Here is an 8144-nt window from a genome sequence, read left to right as displayed (position 1 = left end):
TCTTATGTTCTTATGTAGGATGAGGCCCTCCCTATTTCCCCCTACATCAAGCCTACAGGTCCTGGAGATCTTATGAGGGTATGAGTGTGAATCTAGAACCATAGAACCATAGAAAAGATACAGCACAGAAGGGGGCCATTCGGCCCATCGTGTCCGCGCCGGCTTGAAGAATAACCAGGTGCCCATTCTAATCCCACCTTCCAGCACCCGGTCTGTAGCCCTGCAGCTTACAGCACTTTAGCTGCAGGTCCAGGTGCTTTTTAAAAGAACCTCTGACATCACCGACTTTGATGCACTAATGGAGCCTGGATGACTTGTGCCACCTTCTGCACATTGACCTGCAGCCCAAATCAACTGCCCGAGCAGCTCTGCCGATAGCTGTCAATTTAGAGCCCATCAGCACCTTCCAAATTGCAACTGATTTCTGCAAAGTCACTCACGGTGCCACCTGGGTCTGCAATCGCCAGGTCACCCACACCATCTTTGGAGGAGCTAGGGAATTCACCCATTTTGAGATGACTCCTAGACAGCAGCATGAGGGGGCCATTCAGTTCTATCATGTTGCTTGTTCAGTGGGCAATTGATGTCACCTATGTTGCACTGTAGTCCCTGACAGTGGACCCGTTAAAATACCTGAATAGAAAGGGTTTCCGCTCCTTCAATGTTCAAATTGTCTGTGACCAGGGAGTTGTCATGAGGAATTCCAACCTCGAAGTTCTATTCACGGAAGACAGCGAAGTGCCTGGATGGATTCTGGGAGGTAATTTCTTCCGTGGCTGATGACCGTACTTTGAGTGCCTACCTCATCAACAGGACGTCACTACAATAAGGCCCATTCATCAACTAGAGTGGTCTATGAGGGGGGTTCTGAAGGCAAGGTTTTGCTGCCCTGATGGATCTGAAGGGGCACTGCAGTATATTCCTGAATGGAGCTCTTGCATCGTGGTTGCTTCATAACTTTGCTATTCAGAAAGGACTGGAAATGAAATCCCAGAAGGAAGTGGGCCCGGCTGCTGGCGAGGCTGAGGAAGGTGGAACTCAGCCCCTTGAGGTTCATGATTTGGAGGAATCTTCTGTGTTGGCCAGAGGGAAAATTTGTCGGGAAATTATTCCAAACAATTAAAGCTCTTCCCTCTGAAAACTTTCATCACCACTTCTCACTGGCATTCCTGCTAACTCCAATCATTCTATATCTAAACATTTGGCATCCATAAGCAAAAACACTACCATCCCAGACCTCATGATGCCACATGAGCTCATTGACGAACAGAACCATTTCAAAGTGCAACCTTCATTTATTATGCATTGACAGTATCCGAATGTACTCGAAGGTCCTACTTCTTATCGCTGTGTTTCCCTTTGGTGCCTAGACATGATTTCTTAAGACCTATCCTGGTGCTAGTCTAGGTGTCACCTGAGGGCTAGTGATAGAACAGGTGTTTGGTGATTTGGTACAAGAGGTTCTTGGTACTGAGCTGGCCCTCGTCTTATGACGACTGAGTACTGGGCAGGATCCTCTGTGGGCTGCATCTCTGGTGCCACTGCTTGTGCCGCCTTGCCTTTCCTTCTGCATTCACTTTGAGTTGGCCTCTGAGGGAGCAGGTAAGATGTCGAGCATGCCTATCCTGCAGGGTCCATCCCACACTTCACCTGCATGTGGAAGTCCCATTCTCCGATGTAACTGTAACCTATATCAGGTTTGAGGCCCAGATTTGTACAAACATTGCAATTGTCAAACTAAGAAACAGACAGAAAACGATGGCTCCCCCCATTGCTCCCCTACCCCTCCAGTCTTCTCCCTTCCCTACAGGAATACTTCCATAGCACCTACCAGACTTCTGAAACCTCAACTGAGTGGCCATTCAACATTCTTCAAGTGTTAGACTAGACAGTAAGTGTCATTAGCCTATTAATTGCGGATGGAATCACAGGGCAGCCCCATCCAGGCCTTATCCAATGTGCATCTGCTTTTCCCAGCAATCAAAATCAGGAATCTTGCTTGAAGTCTCCCCTCCTTGGCCTGAGAGTGTTCGGGCCAATTGTGATGTGTCCGTGGCTGCTCCATCCTTTAAGATGCATTAACTCAGCATAGACCAGGGCTCTAGCTTGGGTTTATATGGTTCAATACTGCACGTCATTCTGCAATTGCCCACTCAGAGGGAATCAAAAATAGCTTGTTATAGTACTTGATGTAATGTGCAAGTACATTTAGTTTTCAGTCTGTATAGTTCAAGTACATTGTTTTCAGGGTTGTTAAGTGGTAAAGAACTGAAGGTTCTGTGTAAATTGATGTGGAGAGATGATCATGTGAAGCATAAGCTTGTGCTAAATAAACAATGATTTTGAAAATGATCAGACTCACTGAATGAGTCCACCAGCCAGTGACTAACTGGTGGTCACACTAACTGAATGATTGGATTATTTGATTACTGTGATCAGTGGTTTCACTGTCTGAATGATCGCACCCACTGTCTTTTCATACTGAAAAGAAAACATTCTACAAATTAGCATTTTTAGAGATTTGCAACACAACAATCGACACTAAAAGGACAAACCAGGCAACTGGTCTCAAGTTTATTCCAACTGTTCATTGATTCTTTTTGTGTTTTCTGATGAGCTGTGCCAGATGTAGACAGATCACCATTTGTACAGGTGTCAGAGGCAGAAAATGTCCCTGTTTTGCCATTCAAAGAGTTAATGTTTGAATTAAAATTTAAGCTCTGCAGGCAAAACCTCACAAGTCTTTTTTTGATCCAATTTTATAATTATACGAATCATCATTTTAGGGTTGCAGTTCACTATTTTTCCCCAGATAATCTATTTTTATACTTACAAATGTCAGATAGCTGAGGCAGTTGTACGCTGTTTGAGATGATGTGATCTTAGTTACAGTTTAAAACGTCTGTCAGTGGGTCAGCTGGTCTCTCGGCAAATTAAGTTTTAACACTAGGGTAAGTCTTCCCAATGTTCTCAGTGGGTCTCCAATAGGTACAGTACTTGGCTGTGTCCATCACAACGTATCTGAGACTCCAACCCACGCAGAGAGGAAGCACGGGCTCTGCATTTGCCCCTGCTAATAAATTGAAACACAAACAAAAACAACAAATGAAAGACAAAACGGTAGTAAATGTCCTAAAGAATTATTTTCCCCCCATTGTTTTTTTCTCTCTTTGAGTCACTCCACTCCTTCCATCTCCCGGCTGACTATTTACAGCCAATAATTCAATCCATCCCCTTGTACACAATATGAGCCAATCACACACCCAATACACACCTGCGTGAAGTACTGTGTGGACACAATGGGCCCGATATTAGGAGGGCGGCGGGTTCACAGTGGGGGGGGGCGACTGGGCGCGTGGGTAATGCGCCCAGTGAATTCGGGGTGCTCCGCACGCAATCGCAGGCTAATTGAAGGTACTTACTTTGGCTTCCGGGTTTCGTGCTGGAAAACTGCGCAGCGGGTGGACTGCGCACCCGCATCATAGGCTGTCAGCTGGAGGAGCCTTATTTAAAGGGGTAGTCCTCCACTGACTGATGCTGCAGGAAATAGGAAAAATTACAGCATGGAGCAGCCCAGGGGGGAAGGCTGCTCCCAGGTTTAATGATGCCTCACTCCAGGTATTATTGGATGGGGTGAGGAGGAGGGGGAGCACAGAGATCATCCCCCCAGCAGGCGGGAGGAAGTGGCCTGCCTCTGCCACAAGAAGGCCTGGCTCGAGGTGGCAGAGGAGGTCACCTGCACCACCAACATATCGCGCACCTGCATACAGTGCAGGAGACGCTTCAATGACTTAAGTAGGTCAGCTGAAGTGAGTATACTTACTCATTCCCCGACACTCCGTCTGCCACATCACCGCCCCCACCCCACATCTCCTGCTGCACTGCCAACACTACTCTATCACATCACCCCTCACACCCACTCAAAGCTCATCCTCATCTTACCTGCACTTACTCACCTCGCCAGTACTCATCCCACCACTACCACTCAACCCAATCCTCATACAATCTCATGACTCTGTCTCAAACTCACCCTCTCGTGCATCTCTTTCACGGTCAGCCTCACTCAACCTGCCACTACCTGTGCTGCAGTCACCACAGGACATGCATCACATACGTGCAGTAGGAAGCGTAAGGCAAACGTGTCGTGAGCATGAAGGGGATGCACAAGAGTGTTTGAGGGTTTGTCATAGTTTTTACCTATATTTAATTTCTGATCAACTCACATCACATATTATATTGGCACCACTACTGCCACGTCTTTGCGAATCTTGTCTGGTTTGTGCAATAATGCCCTTTCCTGAGGATCACCATGAAGACCCACACCTGATGCCACCCATTGTGTCACTGCAGAGTGGGTGTAGGTGTATTTGTAGGGCTCTTTTGTGCAGACGACTGAGAGACATCGGCGATGTCCCCGGTGGCACCCTGGAAGGAAGCGGAGGAGAAGTTGTTGAGGGCAGTGGTGAATTTGACAGCAACAGGTAAGAAGATGGTGCTCGGGCCAGCCGGGAGCTGCTCGGCATGAAGGAGGCTGGACACCGGGGTAAGTGTGCAAGTTGGTGAATTTTATTGTTAGGAGGAGGGTGGTGGAGGCCAAACTTTGTCCAAAGTGACAGAGTGGCCTCCTGCAATGAGTGAGGGTCTCCCCTCCCACCTGTCAAATGGACCTTTGCAGCTGCCACAGGCTGATGTCTGCAACACGTCCATTTGAACTGGAAGTGTTTCCCCCAGTACGGGAAACAGTCCCAATTGTTTGCAAAATCCCACCCCTCCTAAAATATCATATTAATCAGGTCTCTAAACGACCTTAAAATACCTTAATGATTACTTTAAGTGGCACAGCCGGTGGGAGTCCCACATGCAGGGGCTGCGCGCGCATATCAGTGCGTCACTGGGGAACCCGGAAGTGGGCGGGTTGGAGCCGGGCTCCAGACCCGCCCCGGGAATCCCCGATTTTCGCAGCCCCCCCCCACCACGAACGCACCCGCTCAGGGATGCGAAAATCGAGCCCAATGTTAACTCACTCAACCTGATGGAAGTCATTTCATGAGTCCATGCTTCCAACCTGCAGGGAGTTCACACCAGAAATTCGGGTGTGTGCTGCCTCTGGGAGCAGGAGCTTCTCAATTACCTTAGATATGTAAATCTGTAACATGATTAAGCGTGAAAGAAAATGTGGAATGACAAAAGATCATTTTGATCACTAAACTCAATCCTTATACAGACCACCTACAATTTATACCATCATGGGCCTTCCTCTGTTTAATGTCTGAGAAAGGTAAATAATCACAGACAGAATTTCTCTCCTTTCCCAAGCTTGTGAAAAGCAGTCTGTACAGCACCTGTAATGTATTCTTGCTGAGATAGCCTGTCTCATGCTGGCTCAAGATGTGAGTGGGAGAAGGGGTTAGGGGAAAATTGTCAGGTGTACAACTTATATTTTAGGTACTGTTAGAATTTGTGAACTTGGCCTAGCATTGAAATGACATTTCCTGGAGGTTGACCTGTACGGGTTCCTGATCCTGAGGTGATATTTCTCTGAGATTGGCCTGTACAGGTTCCCTTCCCTGAGGTGATATTTCTCTGAGATTGGCCTGTACAGGTTCCCTAACCTGAGGTGATATTTCCCTGAGATTGGCCTGTACAGGTTCCTGAACCTGAGGTGATATTTCTCTGAGATTGGCCTGTACAGGTTCCTGAACCTGAGGTGATATTTCCCTGAGATTGGCCTGGACAGGTTCCTGAACCTGAGGTGATATTTCTCTGAGATTGGCCTGTACAGGTTCCCTAACCTGAGGTGCTATTTCCCTGAGATTGGCCTGGACAGGTTCCTGATCCTGAGGTGATATTTCTCTGAGATTGGCCTGTACAGGTTCCCTAACCTGAGGTGATATTTCTCTGAGATTGACCTGTACAGGTTCCTGATCCTGAGGTGATATTTCTCTGAGATTGACCTGTACAGGTTCCTGATCCTGAGGTGATATTTCTCTGAGATTGACCTGTACAGGTTACTGATCCTGAGGTGATATTTCCCTGAGATTGACCTGTACAGGTTCCTGAACCTGAGGTGATATTTCCCTGAGATTGACCTGTACAGGTTCCTGATCCTGAGGTGATATTTCCCTGAGATTGACCTGTACAGGTTCCTGAACCTGAGGTGATATTTCCCTGAGATTGGCCTGTACAGGTTCCTGAACCTGAGGTGATATTTCCCTGAGATTGGCCTGTACAGGTTCCCTAACCTGAGGTGATATTTCCCTGAGATTGGCCTGTACAGGTTCCCTAACCTGAGGTGATATTTCCCTGAGATTGGCCTGTACAGGTTCCCTAACCTGAGGTGATATTTCTCTGAGATTGGCCTGTACAGGTTCCCTAACCTGAGGTGATATTTCCCTGAGATTGGCCTGTACAGGTTCCCTAACCTGAGGTGATATTTCCCTGAGATTGACCTGTACAGGTTCCCTAACCTGAGGTGATATTTCTCTGAGATTGACCTGTACAGGTTCCCTTCCCTGAGGTGCTATTTCCCTGAGATTGACCTGTACAGGTTCCTGATCCTGAGGTGATATTTCTCTGAGATTGACCTGTACAAGTTCCTGAACCTGAGGTGATATTTCTCTGAGATTGACCTGTACAGGTTCCTGAACCTGAGGTGATATTTCTCTGAGATTGGCCTGTACAGGTTCCTGATCCTGAGGTGATATTTCTCTGAGATTGACCTGTACAGGTTCCTGAACCTGAGGTGATATTTCCCGGAGATTGGCATGTATAGGTTCCCTAACCTGAGGTGATATTTCTCTGAGATTGACCTGTACAGATTCCTGAACCTGAGGTGATATTTCTCTGAGATTGGCCTGTACAGGTTCCTGATCCTGAGGTGATATTTCTCTGAGATTGACCTGTACAGGTTCCTGAACCTGAGGTGATATTTCCCGGAGATTGGCATGTACAGGTTCCCTAACCTGAGGTGATATTTCTCTGAGATTGACCTGTACAGATTCCTGAACCTGAGGTGATATTTCTCTGAGATTGACCTGTACAGGTTCCTGATCCTGAGGTGATATTTCTCTGAGATTGGCATGTACAGGTTCCCTAACCTGAGGTGATATTTCTCTGAGATTGACCTGTACAGGTTCCTGAACCTGAGGTGATATATCCCTGAGATTGTCCTGCACAAGTTTCTCACACTAAGGTGATGGCTTCCCTCCTTTTCCTTACAGCTCAGTGATCCTTGTCGGTTGTTGATTTTCTGATACCAATTCCTTCTATTCGTCCAAAACTTTCTCTCCCTCCTCATCAGAAATAACAATGCCATGAATGAGTCATCCGAATAAATGAAGGTGGCTTACTTCATGTCGGTTAAAACCTGCAAAATATTTAACCATTGCAATTATATCTTTACTTGTGTAAAGTCAGAAGTTAGTTATAAAACCAATCAATATTAAAATGCAAGTTTGTTCATTCGTAAGTATGCATTACTGGTCTTTATGATGTGGAGATGCCGGTGATGGACTGGGGTTGACAGTTGTAAACAATTTTACAACACCAAGTTATAGTCCAACAATTTTATTTTAAAATTCACTGGTCTTTAAGCTCTCAATTTACATTGCTAGACAAATAAAGGCAATTAATGGCACAGAACTCTGTGAAAGGTTTTGAAACCTACTTTAAATTGGCCTTAAAGCTCTGGTAGAGTACCTGATTTAAAATTAGAAAATGGAAGACTCCTTTAATGAGATCTGCCATCTAATAATTGGCTTGATTGGTGTTCAGTTGAGAAATGGTCGTCTGTTACCATTTGGTCGTCTGCTGTGTTAAACCTGCATTAGAAAATATAGTGTAAAAGTAGTCTAACCATCAAAATTAACATTTTTGATGTGGCATTCGGAGCACTAGTAATTGCTGCATGCCTGAAATCCTCTTCCCCCCCCACCCTTCTCGTTCTGAGTCACGGGCTGTAATACACGAAAAAAAAATTAAATCCATCAATTAAAAGATTAATGGTTATTGTAAACATTTATTATCTCAAGGTTACACACAGATGAAAGTTCCTGCAGAGTAAAAAAATGATTGCAAGTGTTTACAGATAATGCTGTGTTACCAGTTAAACTGTAAACTGGTTTGTGCTGCTGTGACCTCTCCTC

The 8144-nt window shown here is 45.9% G+C and overlaps 1 long non-coding RNA gene across 1 annotated transcript; it reads right to left on the bottom strand.

Moving 5' to 3' along the window:
* Positions 1-2573: 2573 nt before the first annotated feature.
* Positions 2574-7828, bottom strand: LOC137333301 (uncharacterized). Its single transcript, XR_010965841.1, has 4 exons — positions 7699-7828; positions 7219-7366; positions 4224-4425; positions 2574-3073 (listed from the first exon to the last, which is right to left on the bottom strand). It is a non-coding gene; the product is annotated as an uncharacterized lncRNA (long non-coding RNA).
* Between the last annotated feature and the right edge of the window lie 316 nt (positions 7829-8144).

This window comes from Heptranchias perlo, chromosome 16 (assembly GCF_035084215.1).
Source record: "Heptranchias perlo isolate sHepPer1 chromosome 16, sHepPer1.hap1, whole genome shotgun sequence".
Taxonomy (NCBI): domain Eukaryota; kingdom Metazoa; phylum Chordata; class Chondrichthyes; order Hexanchiformes; family Hexanchidae; genus Heptranchias; species Heptranchias perlo.
Note: the sequence above shows the minus strand (reverse complement) of the source record. Positions and strands in the feature narration are given on the sequence as shown.